The sequence below is a fragment of the Calonectris borealis genome, chromosome W (genome assembly GCF_964195595.1).
Source record: "Calonectris borealis chromosome W, bCalBor7.hap1.2, whole genome shotgun sequence".
Taxonomy (NCBI): domain Eukaryota; kingdom Metazoa; phylum Chordata; class Aves; order Procellariiformes; family Procellariidae; genus Calonectris; species Calonectris borealis.
The window spans coordinates 11086140-11105566 of NC_134351.1; the positions used below are offsets into that span (position 1 = coordinate 11086140).

The following is a 19427-nucleotide window of genomic DNA, read 5'->3' on the forward strand; positions in this document are numbered from 1 at the left end:
ATTTCTCCTAATGTCCAATCTAAACCTCCCTTGGCACAACTTGAGGCTGTTTCCTCTCGTCCTATCACTTGTTACTTGGCAGAAGAGACCAACACCCACCTCACTACAACGTCCTCCCAGGTAGTTGTAGAGCACGATAAGGTCTCCCCTCAGCCTCCTCTTCTCCAGACTAAACAGTCCCAGTTCCCTCAGCCACTCCTCTTAAGACTTGTGCTCCAGACCCTTCACCAGCTTCGTTGCCCTTCTCTGGACACACTCCAGCACCTCCATGTCCTTCTTGTAGTGAGGGGCCCAAAACGGAACACAGGATTCGAGGTGCGGCCTCATCAGTGCCAAGTACAGGGGCACAATCACCTCCCTACTCCTGCTGGCCACACTATTTCTGATACAGGCCAGGATGCCATTGGCCTTCCTGGCCACCTGGGCACACTGCCGGCTCATGTTCAGCCGGCTGTCAACCAGCACCCCCAGGTCCTTTTCCTCTGGGCAGCTTTCCAGCCACTCTTCCCCAAGCCTGTAGCGTTGCATGGGGTTGTTGTGGCCAAAGTGCAGGACCCGGCACTTGGCCTTGTTGAACCTCATACACTTGGCCTCGGCCCATCGATCCAGCCTGTCCAGATCCCTCTGCAGAGCCTTCCTACCCTCGAGCAGATCAACACTCCCACCCAACTTGGTGTCGCCTGCAAACTTACTGAGGGTGCACTCGATCCCCTCGTCCAGATCGTTGATAAAGATATTGAACAGGACCGGCCTCAGTACTGAGCCTTGGGGAACACCGCTCGTGACCAGTCGCCAACTGGATTTAACTCCGTTCACCACAACTCTCTGGTCTTGGCCGTCCAGCCAGTTTTTTACCCAGCGAAGAGTGTACCTGTCTAAGTCGTGAGCCGCCAGCTTCTCTAGGAGAATGCCGTGGGAGACAGTGTCAAAGGCTTTACTGAAGTCCAGGTAGACCATCTGCCTTGTTGGCCTTCCCCCTCATCCTTACTCATAAGCACTCATCCTTATCATCACAATCGTTGAGCTCTAGACAATCGAAGCACTCCCTAACATACAGAGCCACTCCACCGCCTCTCCTTCCTCGCCTGTCCCTTCTGAAGAGCTTATAGCCATCCATTGCAGCACTCCAGTCATGGGAGTCAGCCCACCATGTTTCTGTGATGGCGACTAAGTCATAGCTATCCTGCTGCACAATGGCTTCCAGCTCCTCCTGTTTGCCGCCCATGCTGCGTGCATTGGTGTAGATACACTTGAGCTGGGCTATTGATTTCACCCCCGACATTGGTGTGCCACCCCTAGGCTCTTCTCTAGTGAGCCTGGTTTTATCCCCTTCCCCCTTCGAACCTAGTTTAAAGCCCTCTCAATGAGCCCCCCAACTCATGCGCGAGAATCCTTTTCCCCCTGTGAGACAGCTGAACTCCGTCTGTCATCAGCAGTCCCGGTGCCATGTAAACCTCCCCATGATCAAAAAAGCCAAGATTCCACCGATGGTACCAGCCTCTGAGCCACGTGTTAATCAGGTGTTTTTAGGGACTGGCTGGGCGTTGGTCAGTTGGTGGTGAGCGATTTTTTGGGTTTTTTTTGCATCAGTTGTGTTTCTCTGTGTTAGATTTTTTTTTTCCCCCCTTTGTTGTTTTTTATTTCTCTCTCTCTTTTTTTTTTATTTATTAAACTGTTTTTATCTCAACCCATGAATTTTCTCACTTTTACCCTTTCGATTCTCTCCCCCATCCCACTGGGTGGTAGAAGTGACTCAGCAGATGTGTGGGGCTTAGCTGCCTACCGGGGTTAAACCATGACAACACCTATAAAAAACTATTGCGTTACAGGAACAAGTCCTACATATGTTCCTTAACCAAACTGCAAGAATGGGCAGAACTTTTGTAATAAGATTGTGCATGGAACAGAAAGGCAAGAATTGCAGCAAACTTATCAGTTGAGACCCCATTACATGGGACAAAGCCCATATTACAGCTTCAGGACAGCACCACCTAGAACATGAGCAGCAGATCACATGGGAAACAACCCACCAATTGAAACAGGGGCTGAACCATCAAGGCACAATTAACCTTGCCGTTTAACCTAATGGAGAACAGATGATTTGTTTAAGTTTACAACTGCCAAGTACCTTAGACAGTTTGCAGAGATGCTTTCTTTGAATGTTCCCCCACAACCACAGGAGTGCTACATCTAATGTTACATCCAATTGTAGTGTTGTTCATACTAATTGAATTATGTATTGTCTAGTTCTGCTTATGTGGTTACACACAGTATACCACCTGCTAACTGCAGCAACTTATCAGGTGGGATGACCCACATCCTATAGAAAACCTGTGAGGCAGAGGTTGCCACAGCACAGCCTAACTAGTGAACAATTGATTGCTTCAGTCCAGCCGGAAGATGGGCATCTCCACGATCAACTACTGCACTCGCAGAAGTGTCAGGATATTGTTGCGTAGTCATTGTTTGCTACTAAACACTTAAAGATATTGATATAAATATTGATAGTCAGCATAAGCTGGGGGATGGAATGTCAGAGTGAAGCCTGCCCAGAAGTATTACCTAGTTAAAGTGAGACCTTGACTGTATCAGCCCAGCTCCAAGTCATTAGACGATTCTGGTATGTGCTGTGAGGGAGAAAAAAAACTAACAAAAAAAACCCAAACAAAAAACCACAAGCACAGACAATTGTTATGGAGGAGCATATTGGATTTACACAGCAAGGTTTTGGTAGTGGGGGCCGCAGGGGTGGCCTCTGTGGGACAAGACCAGGGGCTGCCCCTGTAGTAGATAGAGCTGGTTCCAGCTGGCTCTGTAATGGACCCACCATTGGCCAAAGCTGAGCCAATCAGCAAAGCTGGTGGCACCTCTGTGATAACATATTTAAGAAAGGGTAAAAAAAAAAAAAAAAAAAAAAACAAAAAACCAAAACCAACACTACAGAGCAGTTGGGGGGGGGGGGGGGGGGGGGGGGAAGAAAAGAGAAACAACTCTGCAGACACCAAGGCAAGGTCAGTGAAGAAGGAGGGGAAGGAGATGCTCCAGGTGCCAGAGCAGTGATTCCCCTGCAGCCCATGGAGAAGACCATGGTGAAGCAGGTTGTCCCCCTGCAGCCCATGGAGGGCCCCCACACTGCAGCAGGTAGATGTGCCCTGAAGGAAGCTGCAGCCCTTGGAGAGCCCATGCAGGAGCAGGTTTTCTGGCAGGAACTACAGTCTGTGGGAAGGACCCATGCTAGAGCAATTCCTGGAGTACCGCAGCCCATGGAGAGTGCCCACACTGGAGCAGGGGAAAAAGAGTGAGGAGGAAGGAGCTGCAGAGACAGTGTGTTATGAACAGACTGCAACCTCCATTCCCCCTGTGCTGCTGGGGGTGGGGGGGTGTTTGTCTTTGTTTCTCACCATGCTACTCTGTTTTTAACTGGCAATAAATTAAATTAATTTTCCCCAGGTCTAGTCTGTTTTGCTCACGACAGTAATTATTAAGTGATCTCTCTGTCTTTATCTCAACCCATGAGCTTTTCCATTGTATTTTCTCCCCCCATTCTGTTGAGGAGAGGGAGTGAGAGAGCAGCTGGGTGGGCATCTGGTAGCCAGCCAATGTCAACCCACCATAAGGAGGCTTATCCAAAAGCTCTGGATTACACCTGCCCTGCTCTAATGGTTGAGGTATGTGCAGGAAAGAAACAAAGCAGCACAGATAAACTCTTAATAACTTCACATCCTTAGAACGTTTGGAGCAGGAGACTAAAAGGTGATAGTAACTCATGTACCATACCCATCCCACTCAGTGACATAAAACTTAAGTTATTTAGTGAGTGCTGTGCTTCTGCGACTACCTCGCCTCTAAATTCCCATGACATACCATATATCAAACTAGAAACAATACTAGAACAATCCAATGCTTCTGTGCTCAACTGTGAGGCTGCTACATGGACTTGTTATACCATGTTCAAGGCACTATACAGTTCAAGCATTTTGAGTTATAGCTGACAAAGTATAGCATTGCCAATTGTGAGAGTTAGTAATTAATTTTATTTTCTATTCTATTTTTCTTTCTATAACATATAAATTTGCTTTACATACTAAATTGCTCCTTTTTAGGAGTTTAAAAAGGCTCAGAAGGCATTGCTAGAGAATTCAAACAAGAAAAAATTAATGGATTAGCAAGTTAACCAGTTCAAGCATTAAATTTGACACTCCTCTATATACCTTATATCAAGCCCTCTATGAAGAGGAATTCAAGTAACCTAGACAACATTTTTACTTACATAGGCAAATGCTGCAGGGAAAAACTAGCAGAAAAATTATGTATAAAGATCCCTGTCTGATAAATGACTATAGAAATCACCTCTGATTTATTTACATCTACAATCTCCTCAACATTTAAGTGTTCAGGATTTTTCCATAATAGCTTCCAAAAAAAAAAAAAACAACACCCAAAAAAACCCCCAAAAAAACCCTGGCTAATTTTTCTGTTCCAAGGAGCAATGAAACTTTCGAAGCATTTGCTACATGAACTAGTAACTAGTGCACAAAATTAAAAAATAAATAAACCATAGAACTTGTTAGTAAATCCTTTTTGTTTCTTGGAGATTTAGTATCTGGAAGGTTTCTTGGCAATATGATTTTTTTTTTTTTCCCCTTGGCATAACTGCTGCAAACTGTACCTCCTCCCCCCCCCCCAGCAGTCTACAAGGTTTTTAGGTTAAGGGGGGAAAAAGTATATGAAGAAATTCCTGAAATTGAACAGTGGTTCTGACATTTTCTAATTCTTCCGCCTTAAATAAGAAACTAGTTACCATGTATAAAAATTAGTAGCAACTTCTTGGTATAGTGAACCAATTATTTTTTCCAAAGTTAACTGTATGAGCCTTATTTTAATTAACAGAACAGAGGTTATAGTTGCAACTTTAATATATATTTTTCAGAAAGTCATTTCCCCGTTACTACTTGGTTCAAAGCATCAACAACTGTTGAGCAAAATAATCAGGTGGGCAATTCATCCAATGACAGTTTTGACACAGAACTGAACCTCCTCTTCGAAATGTCTGATGAGCAAACAATGCAACTATGCCAGCATTAGTCAGTTATCCTCATAACTAGTGCAAACAGAAGATGCGATAACAACATTCTCTGTCATCTGCAACAACTAAAGTAATCCCAAAGAGGTACCTGATGTATTACATTGGTGAAAAAAGGTACAGAAAATACTGATAGGTGGCAGCCAACACATCACAATCTTTTAAAAATTCTCCTCTTGCAAGAAGTGGGGGAGGAGGGTTGGTTGTTTTTTTAAAAGCCTCTTCTACAGCTCATTTCAGTCAATTTTACTTACTTTTCCATGAACTAAATTTTGCAGAAGTATTAAACCACTTCTGACAGTGGTCTTCTGCAAGTTCACAAAAGATATATTCTTCATTTCAGTACTGCTTTATAAACTTTTTATCACTTTCCAAACTGTGTATTTTCCTTTTCTAGTCTATAAGCAAGAGGAAGATCAAGAGGCTGAGATACCTTGGTAAAAAACAAACCCAAAAAAACCTCCAGAAACCACAACCAGAAATCAGTTCAATAATTACAGATACTAGCTCTTCATTAATAAAACAGTTAGATTTGCTTCCAGAATTGTTTTAATGTATTCTATATTAAAAATCATCCATTACATTTGGGTTTCTTCTCTCCCCTTCAATATTACTTTCTTTTACCCTATCCCTCCTCAATCCCCACAAGTAAAAACAAATTTTGAGCAAAAGGCAATTCTTCTCAAATAAGATTTTGATGAAGCACTTACTGATTCTAGAAAGGCAAAAGTGGAAAGAATAGAAACCACCTTATTTTGCTACCTGCAAAAGATAAAATAATTAGAAAAATTCAATGACTTAGCCAGATTAATGCAGGAAATCAAATCTAGATCTCCCGTATATCAATCTGTTACCTCAACCACACACACAGAAAAGCAGTTCCTCCCAAGGCGTACATCTCAAGCACTACAAGAAAAATACAATAAAAGTAAGATAATTTCAGAAACCTGCTCAAATGATCTTGATAGAAGATGACTGGGTTTTTAATAGACTCCACAGCTCTGCTATCCTGATATTTCTCTCATCTGCACTCATCTTTTACAGCTGAAAGTTTGAATATCAAATTCAGAAGGGATACTCTCAGTGCTCAGAGAGGGTGTCGCAGAGGTTTATAATAGTATAACCAGTTGAGAAGACAAATTATCACTTAAAAGGATTCACCCAAAACCTCAGGGGTACACTACTCATCTGCCATGACCTTTCCCCACAGATTTTGTTTGGAAGTCTCCCACTCTAACTCTCTCTCTACTATGTGGGATAAGATGGTTTTCTATCTACAGAGAACAGGTCTTATGTAAGTGCTCATTTAAAAAAAAAAAAAAAAAGCAAAGCTGAATCCAAGTGTTACTTAATCACTGACTTATGAGCAAGCTTTTGAAGAATAGACAGATGATTCAAAAACAAATGACAGCATGGGGAGAGAGCAGCCAGAGCCATGAAAGTCACAGCTCCAAAATATTTGCTTTTTAAATTGTCTTAATTTCACAGAATGTCATCTCTTTTCACTACAAGATAGCAGAAGGGGAAGTTCCTGGTTGTTGTGGTTTAACCCGGCAGGCAGCTAAACACCACACAGCCACTCGCTCACTCCCCCCTCCAGTGGGATGGGGGAGAGAATCAGAAGAGTAAAAATGAGAACACTTATGGGATGAGATAAGAACAGTTTAATAATTGAAATAAAATATGATGATAATAATAATAATAAAAATAATAATATGTAATGAAAAGAAAGATAACAAAAGAGAGAGAAATAAAACCCAAGAAAGACACGTGATGCAAATGACGGAAACACCCCTGTATTATCAACACTGTTTTCAGCACAAGTCCAAAACATAGCCCCATACTAGCTACTATGAAGAAAATTAACTCTACCCCAGCCAAAACCAGCACACTAGTCTATCTCATCTAGACTATTCATTGTTTTAAATACTTCTATCGCATTGCTTTTGTATACTTCAGAAAGGAAGCTAGTAACCCCACTGACTATCAGCAGTGCTTGCTTATACAGACTTAGACCATGGAAAATTCCTCCAATGAGAAAGCACTAGAACATACCTTGTAGGACATGACCCTATAATGATAGTAAAATGAACTAGTTTAAGGTAACCCAGCTCCTTAAGCAGCAAGGGCAGGATTCTACTTTATTAATGGTGGTAGTAGTAGCAGCCCCCCTACATTAGAGATAAATGATCAGAGAATAACTTGCTAGAGCTCATATCAAGTAGAAATTTTCAGCTTCTACTGCAATAAGAAAATCACATTTAAAGTGTGGTACTACAACATCACGAGTTTGACATATCTATGCTGATATAATCTTGTAGGAAGTTATGCCTCAATTATGCTGCACTGCCTACTGGCAACATACGTTAAACTATCAGGGACACCTTGGGGGGGGGTTGCAATTCTCATGTGCAGTCTAATGAGAATCAAAAATAATTACAGTCAATAGAGCTATTCACGTACAAAGGAAAAAATGGCCTGTAATACCTAGGCACAAAGATGAGAGAGAAGTTTTAGCCTCTGTTTTGATTTTGTCAGCCTGAAGAACTCCAAAAACTTAATCTAGAAACATTTTTTTAAAAGGTGAGAATTTGTTTTAGATTCTAATCCTGCCCTCACATTTATGCAGCAACATGGCAATGAATACATATTACCTCTGCTATCTGATAGTTTTGGTTTCACTATCTATCACCCTTATTTTGCCATCAGCAAATATGTCAAATAAAGTATTTGCCATTTAAAAAAAAAAAAACAAAAACAACAAAAAAAACCCCACCCCACAACCTAAAACCAACTAAAGCACTACAAATGGCTACATGTTAAGTACAGGAAATAAAAAAATTTAAAAAAAAAAAAAAAAGGAGATAATATTCCCCCCTGCACTCATGCCTTTCATCTCCGCTCTAGTGCTAATAAGTGCTACTTGTAATAACAGAAGGTTAAGAACACTTCATAGGCAAACATAATTCTCATGTTACAGGCTTTTATAGCTTGATTTTTCTTAATTTAAGAATAATAAATATTGTAAGCCTACAGCTTAAACTAACAAAGAAAAAGTTAAGCCCTTGTTCCATTAAAATCCATTCAGATAAATCATGTTTTTAATAGCTGTTCCTTGGTTAGATTCTCACAAAGCTTAGCCTAGAAATCAGCAGCAAGATTTCTCTTAAAAGCATTATGGATTTTTAATATCCACACACAGCAAGCAAGACTTTCATATTTACCTCAGAAAATCCATACCCACTTTATCCATCCTGGAAGAGTGAGGAAGGGCACAATTGACTACACCAGAATTTTCACCTCTGGCATCACTACTCCATTACATTCAGCATCACAGAATCTCCTCCAAAGCATTACTTCCTATTATCTAAATATACATTGGGACAGCTACAAAACAAGAAAATGCAGAGTGCTCCCATTCTTGCCAAAGATATAAGGAATTACAAACTTCTAACTACACATTTGGAGATAACATCAACTTTGCTGATGATACCAAACTGGGAGATGCTGTTGACTCTCTTGAGGGACAAGAGGCCTTGCAGAGGGATCTGGATAGATTGGAACATTGGGCAATCATCAATGGCATGAAATTTAACAAGAACAAATGCCGGATTTGGGACACAGTAACACTGGACACAAGTATAGATTGGGAGTGGAGTGGCTGGAGAGCAGCCCTGCAGAAAGGGATCTGGGGGTGCTGGTTGACAGCACGTGGTGGTGCATTTCCCCCCCCCTTCTCCCGGGCCGCTTGTTGATCTCAGAAATTCCCATGAAACCTTGGCCTTGGTGTAATGAGTCTGGTGGTTGAGCGCTCCTTGACCATATCAGAAGCTCTGCATAGCTGAGGCTGGGAACGTACCCCTACTGCCTGGCCCAGGTGTCATCTTATCTGAGTCATAGCTCAAGTGGAACAACACTGAAACCTTGAGAATTTTTTTAGTAATTACCACCTGGGACTGTGGCCAGGATGGAAATTTACGGATGACTAAAGCCAATCATCTTGCGAACCTATAAACAGTGGTCTTAAGTGAGGCCCTTTGAGCTCTCCTGGACCGCAGCGGGCTGCACCCAGCATCTCCCTCTGAGTGGGATGCCTCTCAGAGCTTGCAACCTCTTGAGTCTGTGATATGCGGAGGCCCGTTGTCCGATGGGACCTGGGCTGAAACTCTTCACTCCTCGAGGCTCAACCCTCGCCCATTGAGAAATGCCGAGACATTTTACGTGAATATTTCTTCACTGAACTCGAAGGGAATTTTTACAGGTACCTTTTGTGCATTTTTATATATATATATTTCTGTCTGTGTGTATGTGTGGACTAATAGTAAGCATAATCTGTAATTAAGTTGTGATTGTAGTAGACTCTACTAACACTTACTTTGTAGATATTAAATTAGTTAATGATTAAGTGCTGCTAAAACTGTGAATGAACCCTAGACTGCTGCTAAACACATATAGTCCCTGAGATATAAACCCTTAGACACAACATGATTTTTCTTTATATGTTTCATCCGTGTAATAAGTAATAGAGTGAACCTTGCCATCGAATTCTGTGAGGTCGCACCTTTATAAATCTCTATTAAAATCACTTTCTGCTAATACCTTTGATGGTGATTCTTTGGGTGGCCTCTAAACCACTCATTCGCGACACAGCAGGCTCAATATGAGTCAGCAGTGTGCCCTGGCAGCCAAGAGGGCAAACCGCATCCTGGGGTGCATCAAACACAGCATAACCAGCTGGTCAAAAGAGGTGATTATCCCTCTGTATTCAGCGTTGGTGTGGCCTCACCTTGAGTACTGTGTGCAGTTTTGGGCCCCACAATTTAAGAAGGATGTGAAGGTCCTTGAATGCATCCAGAGGAGGGCAACAAAGCTGGTGAAAGGGCTGGAAGGCATGTCCTATGAGGAGCATCTGAGGACTCTGGGTTTGTCTAGTTTGGAGAAAAGGAGGCTGAGGGGCGACCTCATTGCTCTCTACAGCTTCCTGAGGAGGGGAAGTGGAGAGGCAGGTGCTGATCTCTTCTCCCTGGGATCCAGTGACAGGATGCATGGGAACGGTTCAAAGCTGTGCCAGGGGAGGTTCAGACTTGACATTAGGAAACATTTCTTTACCGAGAGAATAGTCAAACACTGGAACAGGCTTCCTAGAGAGGTGGTTGATGCCCCATGCCTCTCAGTGTTTAAGAGGCATTTGGACAATGCCCTTAATAACATGCTGTAACTTTTGGTCAGCCCTGGAGTGGTCAGGCAGTTGGACTAGATCATTGTAGGTACCTTCCAACTGAAATATTCTATTCTATAACAAAAGGACCTATGGATACTGTATTAAAGTAAATATAAAACTGAAAGAGTAATTCTAAACAGGACATCTCTCCCCTCCAACATACCACAGCTATCTTTTCTTGATAACTAGCTGTACTAAATCTACTTTCCCTGGCATTCTTTCATTTTTTTTAACTGAAAGGCCAATCTATGAACACCATCTATAATAGCCTTATAAAAGGCTGGCCTTGTATCTGTTAGAAGACAGAATAGTCAGAAAAACAATACTGGTATTTTAAGTGATGACAATAATACAAGATAAGCGTATCACTGAACTACATCTAAAAAGGTCCAATAAACCTAGACCATGAATTATAGGATTCATATTATACAGCTAGCCTCAGTCAGCCATTACTTGGTAAAACAGTTTGGCCTTGAAGCTCATAAACCTCTCAAAAAAAAAAAAAAAAAAAAAAAAACAACAAACAAACAAAAAAAAAACAACAAAAAACCCCACAAAACCCCCAAAACCCAGAAAAATAAAAAACAAACAAAAGAAACCACCACAAACCTCCCCCAACCCCACCACAACCAAATTACATTCTCTGTGCCGCCCCCCCCCCATAAACATAGGCTGCTTTTCTTCTTCCAAACAAACCATCTTGCATTTCACCCATTAGACATACATAAAATCCTTCTCAAAATGTATTAGAATGCTGGATTTGCTGCTTTTGTACAGTTTTCTCCACAGTCTTGCATTAATACTTACTGGAGACTTAACTTTTCAGTGTAAATATACAGAAATACACTGACAGAGAAGAATCACTCAGTAACTGTCCTTAGAAGTGGTGGCAGTCACTCGCAAGTAGTAAGGAATAGTTTTTAAAAGAAACAACTGTTTCTTCTTCTATTTAGACTGTGGTTCCATAGAACTAACAAGAACAAGATTTGAACTACACAGGCATACAATCTTTAATTCTTACATAGTTAATTATTGAAAATCTTATAATATCCTATCTTAAATTAAGAATTGGAGAAAAAGCTGAAACAAATGGGAAAATATAAAATCTGTTTTGAACTAGCTGGACAGAAGAGCTACATGCACCATTAGAAATTACTGCAATTAAAAATGATAGGTAAGCAGACTTCTGGGCACTCACAGTGGTGGGCTTTTTTGGGCGGCTTTTTTGACTCAAAAGGTAAACACGCACCTCATTTTTAATTAGTTGCATATCACAATTGTAATACCTAGAAAATAAACATTCTTTGCTATTTTCAGCATTTGTAAAAAAATATATTATACATCCATTTCTGGAAGTATGACAGGTACAGGCTGCAGAGATAAGGACAGTCAGTTCAGATTTTGAATGCAATGCAGTAGAATTTAAACCATTGTGACTGGAATATTTTAGGGAGTAAGTTGGTTGGGAGCCTGTGAGCCATGTTTAAAAAGAATAATCAAAATCCTTGCCATATAGATGTATTCTTATCACCTGACATAAGGTAGCATTAATTCTTATCTTTACTATGCATTATATGTCTGATCTGCCCCACATCCACATTAGCTCACCCTTAATAATATGCAGAGTTTGGGAAGAATCTATGCCTTCCAGCCTTTCTACTTTAGTTTCTTGGTGGCTATGACAGTTAGATCCATAGGGCATGCTAAGATAAACTATAATTCTACAGCCCAATAAGGCCACAAAAAGGGAAAGAAAAAAAAAATTCTTTCATCCCAGGCTCAAGTCCTCAGTCTCTTTCCAAATGCAGCTCTACATGTGATGATAGTGAAACAAGCTGCAGTAAATAGCTTCTGTTAAGACTAAACTTCCCAGAAAAAAAGATAAAATATTTATGGCTGCACCAACCAGGAAGATAACTTAAGCAATCCACACCCTAATTGCACCAGAACCTATACAGATGCTCCTCCAGGAAGAATCAAGAGGTCTCCCTTTCCTAAAATTAGTATTTGATACTAACAGCTGATTAGCTCCCTCTCCCGGCTCAAAGATGAAAGGAAGCTTACAAATAGGGGTGGGAAGGTCTCCTCTCCCTTGAGCCCCTCCCACAAGCCAGCAGTCTAGTAGGACCCTGTCAGGACACGTCTTCACTCCCTGTCCTGTTGCAACCATGTTCTGCTTGCTCAGCAATTAGTTTCCTCTTGACCTCCATTTCTCCTTTTAATCAGAGGAGGGATAAAAAAAAAAAATATGGTAGAGTATAAATAGTTCTATACAGTAATATCCCATGCATCTCTCAATATTATTAAAATAACCCAGTGCACATAGTTATTTGTTGAAGCCACTATTTGCAGCTGGATCTAGGGCATTAATATATCTTTATATCTTTCACTGCAGCTTAAAAAGCAGATGCAAATTTCTCTCATACACACTCAGAGTCTTACAGCCTACTGTCGTCCATTCCCATGTTCTCATTGGTGCATGATTCACACACCAAGTACCTGCCCCAGCACTGCACTCCTGATGCTAATGGCTGCCATTGCCTCATTTTTTTTTTTCAGTTGCAGCATCCTTAACTGAAAAGAAATCCTGCGAAGCAAAGAGTATACTCCTACAACGTTACACAGTTTATACACATCACAGATTATAACATACCCCCAGCACAACACACGTGATCCTACATACAGCCATCCAGACTCTCCTACTGTTACTCCAAATGAGCCCTATCCTTCCTCAGGAAAGCTTAGCAACTATCATCAGTACAACATGCAAATACATTTGTAACCGACAGGGATTCTCCCCCTCCCCCTCCCCCTCCCCCTCCCCACCCCCGCCCCCCCGTACGTCTTATTCCTAGTCCAATCCTCCCCCTATCTAGTTCAGCCCTAAAAAGAGCAGCCGCCTTATACCTTGACTTGATTCCGTGCGGGCTACCTCAGCGCGCAGGACAGCAATTATGACACCAGTGAAATTGACAGCACAAAAAACGACAGGAAGCCTAGGAAACAAGCCTTTCCTTCAACTGCTGCTATCGCTAACTCCACCATCTTCTTTCTCCTCCTACCGGCAATCACCAGCAGAGCCTGCTCCTGCCTACTCCTCTCTTACCCCGCCTCCCTCCACGTGACCAGCTTTCTCTCTCCAGCCTCTAACACACCGAGAAAAGGGGTGCAGGATGAGCTGTTTTTTTCGGGTAGGCGCAGCTGATGCAGGCAGGAAACTAGCTATTCCTGCCCCCAATAGAAGAGGATGGTGCAGGATCCTAGTCATTCTCCAACAGCAAGAGCAACAAATTGGATCCTGTTGCTCAGGAAAGGGTACGTATGCAGCTTGCTTTAGTCACTATCAGCCCGTGCAGGAAAACATGCTACAGTAGAAAGTTTCCTACGTGCACTTTGACAAGTTTGTTTTATTTCTCTCCCCTAACAAACTAATCCAAATCACAATACATGTTAACATGTTTGAACTTAAAAATACAGCAAATGCAAAAAACTGCATAACCATGTAATTGCTCCAGTCTATTGGCTACAGATGTCTGTGCAAATCAAGTAAATGCATCTTGCAATGAATTGTAAGGAGGTTAACTATATAGTTATATGCACATTAACCTGATTTGCATGTACAGCTCAGCAGGGCTGCCTTAAGCCCTTACAACTGCACCTCAGATCAACTCATTAACTAGCCCATTTCTAGCTCTAGCTCACCTAAAGCCACAGAGAAAGCAGGGAGAAACCCACACAAGATACCAAGCTGCATACCATGGAGGAAAAAATATCCCCTCCCACCTGGAGAAGCATTTGAAGTAGGAAGTTTTATTGCCATTTCAATTGCTTTAGTGCAGAAGTGACCGTAAACAATGCAGGCAAATCTCTCCTTCAATGGAGTTGGAAGGCTGGAAGTGACCAGCACCCAGATCCCTTTTCCCTGCCCCAAACATACCCCTAAAGGCTCAGAAACGTCTTACGAAGTATACTAAAGAGTGAACCTCACATTAAGTTTATCATGCACAAGCAATTCCCTTGATAAAATAGTATTTAATGGCCAAAATTCACTGGAAGCAATGTATTACTTAAAGGTTTTAAATGACCATCCTCTTCCTTATGCCTTTGTCAGCAAGGTCAAACAGCCTCACATCATCCTTTCCACATGCCAGTGCCCCTATGCAAGGAATCACAGCTCAATCTGCTCTTCTACAAGCTGAATAAATGGAACCCCTAAAACAATAATTTTTCAGGATTATTTTTCAGCCTCAGATCGCTTTTGTGGTCCTTTTTCCAACATTCCCACATCTCTTGAAATGTGGTCATAAGAGCTATGCAGCTGACTAGTACAAGAGCAATCCTCAATGGGACTGAGACTCTTCCTTCTCTCTTCCTTCTTTACATTAGGGCCTACAGCTCTCAACAGGTCAGGTGGGGAGGGGCATGCCTAACAGAAGAGGAGCAGCCTCTCAGCATAAAGCTGTATGATGGAAGGACAGATATACAAAGCACAGGCTTGCTCTTGGTTGCTGCTAGCCAACATTGTGTTTTCTTTCCTGCCTTGGAGGAGCCAAGAAAAGCAATGGTGCTGTAGAATGAATACAAGTACCCTAACAGCCAATGATGTAACAGAACAATGGGAAGCGGAGGCTGATAACTCCTTTAGCTTCCCTGCAGTAACAGTTTTACCAACACTGCCTTCCTGGGTGAGGGCATATCTGTTTACTTCTTTTATGTGTATAAAGATAGCATTAGTCCTTACATTGCATTTACAGGCCTCTCGTGGTTTAACCTGGCAGGCAGCCAAATACCACGCAGCCGCTCACTCACTCCCCCCGCCCCCCCAGTGGGACGGGGAGAGAATCGGAAAGGGTAAGAGTGAGAAAAACTCGTGGGTTGAGATAAAGACAGTTTAATAGAACAGAAAAGGGAAAATAATAATGATAATGATAGAATATACAAAATGAGTGATGCACAAAGCAATTGCTCACCACCCGCGCTGACCGATAACCAAGTAGCGATCGGTACTTCCTGGATCACGCCTACCATTCATATACTAAGCATGACATCACATGGTATGGAATACCCCATTGGCCAGCTGGGCCAGCTGTCCCAGCTATGCTCCCTCCCATCCTCTTGTGCACTTGGCAGAGCATGGAAGCTGAATGTCCTTGACTAGCAGGGTACTTAGCAACAACTGAAAACATCAGTGTGTTATCAACATTCTACTCATACTAAATCCAAAACAAAGCACTAGGAAGAAATTTAACTCTATCCCAGCCGAAACCAGGACAGTACCCACCCCTTATTCTATACCATTTATGTCATGCTTAGGTCTCACATTTTTCATTACATTCCAATTAATCACCACCACCTTTCTTGTCTTTTTTTATATATATATATACACACACAGAGATATCATTCGCTTAGTCCATGGGCCATCCCTCTAAAATGTCCATTGAGTTCATTTAGTCCATGACTTTGGGCTCCATCTGTCATAACAGTCTTTCAGGGCAGGACAGATGGTGTGTGGTGTTGGACTGTTGCATCCTGAAGCCAGTTCTCATTTCAGTATTGCTGCGCTCATCTGGTTCTATCATCGTTGCACTTTGCTTAGTTTCATCGGAGTTAGTTCTTTCTTCATTAATCTGGGTGATTTTTACTGCTATACCATTGATAGCAACCACAGAAATAATGATATACAATATCATACAGCAATTAACATCATACAATTCGGTTCATTGGCTATTTTCACCCAAAATCAATCCCCTTGAGGTACACACCGGACTTCCCCATCCTTTTGCATTACCCACCAAGTGCATCCAGGTCCCTGAGCAAAAGCAATCCCACGGATGGGTTTTCCCTTGCCAGAGGCAGGAGCAACCCAGACTGTCTTCCACAGCATATATCTTATGTGCACGACAGGGACTTTATCTCCATCTACAGTACGTAAGGGTCTTGATTGGGCAGGGCCAGCTCGATTAAAAGATCCCCTGGTGTTGACTAACCAGGTGGCCTTTGCTAAATGTGTATCCCAATGCTTGAATGTCCCACCACCCATTGCCCTCAGTGTTGTCTTTAGCAGCCCGTTGTATCGTTCGATTTTCCCGGAGGCTGGTGCATGGTAGGGGATGTGATAGACCCACTCAATGCCATGCTCTTTGGCCCAGGTGTCTATGAGGGCGTTTCGGAAGTGAGTCCCGTTGTCTGACTCAATTCTTTCTGGGGTGCCATGTCGCCATAGGACTTGCTTTTCAAGGCCCAGGATGGTGTTCTGGGCAGTGGCATGGGGCACGGGATATGTTTCTAGCCAGCCGGTGGTTGCTTCCACCATGGTGAGCACATAGCGCTTGTCGTGGCGGGTTTGTGGGAGTGTGATATAATCAATCTGCCAGGCCTCCCCATATTTATATTTCAACCATCGTCCTCCATACCAAAGAGGCTTTACTCGCTTGGCTTGCTTGATTGCAGCGCATGTTTCACATTCATGGATAACCTGTGCAATAGCGTCCATGGTCAAGTCCACCCCTCGATCACGAGCCCATCTGTATGTTGCATCTCTTCCTTGATGGCCTGAAGTGTCATGGGCCCACCGAGCTATAAATAGTTCACCCTTATGTTGCCAGTCCAGATCCACCTGAGCCACTTCAATCTTAGCAGCCTGGTCCACCTGCTGGTTGTTTTGATGTTCTTCAGTGGCCTGACTCTTGGGTACGTGAGCATCTACGTGATGTACTTTTACAACTAGGTTCTCTACCCGGGCAGCAATATCTTGCCACAATGTGGCAGCCCAGATGGGTTTACCTCTGCGCTGCCAGTTGTTCTGCTTCCATTGCTGCAACCACCCCCACAGGGCATTTGCCACCATCCATGAGTCAGTATAGAGATAAAGTACTGGCCATTTTTCTCATTCAGCAATGTCCAAGGCCAGCTGGATGGCTTTCACCTCTGCAAACTGGCTCGATTCACCTTCTCCTTCAGCAGTTTCTGCAACTTGGCGTATAGGACTCCATACAGCAGCTTTCCACCTCCGATGCTTTCCCACAAGGTGACAGGACCCATCAGTGAACAAGGCATATTGCTTCTCGTTTTCTGGTAGTTTATTATACAGTGGGGCCTCTTCAGCACGTGTCACCTCCTCCTCTGGGGATATGCCAAGATCTTTGCCTTCGGGCCAGTTCGTGATCACTTCCAAGATTCCTGGGCGACTGGGGTTTCCTATTCGGGCCCATTGTGTGATCAGGTCGACCCACTTACTCCACGTAGCATCGGTTGCATGATGTGTAGAGGGGACCCTCCCTTTGAACATCCAGCCCAGCACCGGCAGTCGGGGTGCCAGGAGGAGCGGTGCTTCAGTACCAACCACTTCCGAAGCAGCTTGAACCCCTTCATATGCTGCCAATATCTCCTTCTCAGTTGGAGTGTAGCGGGCCTCGGATCCTCTGTATCCCCGACTCCAGAACCCTAAGGGTCGACCTCGAGTCTCCCCTGGTGCTTTCTGCCAGAGGCTCCAGGTAGGGCCATTCTCCCTGGCTGCGGTGTAGAGCACATTCCTTACATCTTGTCCTGCCCGGACTGGCCCAAGGGCTACTGCCTGAACTATCTCCTGTTTAATTTGCTCAAAGGCTTGTTTTTGCTCAGGGCCCCACTTGAAATCGTTGTTCTTACTGGTCACTTACAATCAGGCTGTAATCTGGAATATGCATTCTCCAAAAGCCCACAACGCCTAAGAAAGCTTGTGTTTCCCTTTTGCTAGTTGGTGGGGACATGGCTGTTATTTTGTTGATCACATCCATTGGGATCTGACGACATCCATCTTGCCATTTTATTCCTAAAAACTGGATCTCCTGTGCAGGTCCCTTGACCTTACTTTGTTTTATGGCAAAACCAGCCTTCAGAAGGATTTGGTCTTTTTTCTTCCCTTTCTTGAAAACTTCCTCTGCTGTGTTGCCCCATACGTTGATGTCATCAATGTATTGCAGGTGTTCCGGAGCCTCACCCTGTTCCAGTGCAGTGTGGATCAGTCCATGGCAAATGGTAGGGCTGTGTTTCCACCCCTGGGGCAGTCGGTTCCAGGTGTACTGGACGCCCCTCCAAGTGAAAGCAAACTGTGGCCTGCACTCTGCCGCCAAAGGGATTGAGAAGAACGCATTAGCGATATCAATGGTGGCGTACCACTTGGCTGCCTTTGACTCCAGCTCGTATTGGAGTTCTAGCATGTCCGGCACGGCAGCACTCAGTGGCGGCGTGACTTCGTTCAGGCCACGGTAGTCTACTGTTAGCCTCCACTCTCCATTGGACTTTCGCACTGGCCATATGGGACTGTTAAAGGGTGAGCGAGTCTTGCTGATCACTTCTTGGCTCTCTAGTCGATGAATCAGATTATGGATGGGGATCAGGGAGTCTCGGTTGGGGCGATATTGCCGTCAGTGCACTGTTGTGGTAGCGATTGGTACCTGCTGTTCTTCAACCCTCAGCAACCCCACAACAGAAGGGTCCTCCGAGAGACCAGGCAAGGTAGACAGCTGTTTAATTTCCTCCAGAAATAATCAGGACAGTCAGCCCAGCTGGCCAATGGGGTATTCCATACCATGTGACGTCATGCTCAGTATATGAATGGTAGGCGTGATCCAGGAAGTACCGATCGCTACTTGGTTATCGGTCAGCGCGGGTGGTGAGCAATTGCATTGTGCATCGCTCATTTTGTATATTCTATCATTGTTTATTATCATTATTTTCCCTTTTCTGTTCTATTAAACTGTCTTTATCTCAACCCACGAGTTTTTCTCACTCTTACCCTTCCGATTCTCTCCCCGTCCCACTGGGGGGGCGGGGGGAGTGAGTGAGCGGCTGCGTGGTATTTCGCTGCCTGCCAGGTTAAACCACGACAAGGGGCAAAGGTAAAGAATGTGGAAATATATTTAGACAGTCTGCTCCAGTAGGGATCAATCAATGTGCTGTATGTAAGAAACAAGGACACTGGAAAAATGAGTGTCCAAAAAAAATAGGAAAGTTAGCCAGCCACAACAAATCCCACCTGAAGTTGATCTACTTATGATAGGAGGGGATTCTGAATGATGGGGACCGGGGGCAGAAAATTATATTCTCCCAGCTGAGCCCCTGGTTCCAGTAAAGCTGGGAGAT

General features: G+C 43.4%; 1 protein-coding gene across 20 annotated transcripts in view; it reads right to left on the reverse strand.

Annotated features, from left to right (window-relative positions):
* The window catches only part of LOC142074915 (amyloid-beta A4 precursor protein-binding family A member 1-like), a 278116-nt gene that overhangs the window by 147842 nt on the left and 110847 nt on the right, over positions 1 to 19427 (reverse strand). For 13 of the 20 annotated variants that reach the window (XM_075135908.1, XM_075135907.1, XM_075135912.1 and 10 more), the window contains exon 1: positions 13212 to 13393. The exons of 1 other annotated variant lie outside the window; for it this stretch is intronic. The gene's annotated coding sequence lies outside the window, so the exon portion shown is untranslated. 6 more of the 20 variants (XM_075135892.1, XM_075135887.1, XM_075135890.1 and 3 more) reach the window with 5 other exon arrangements.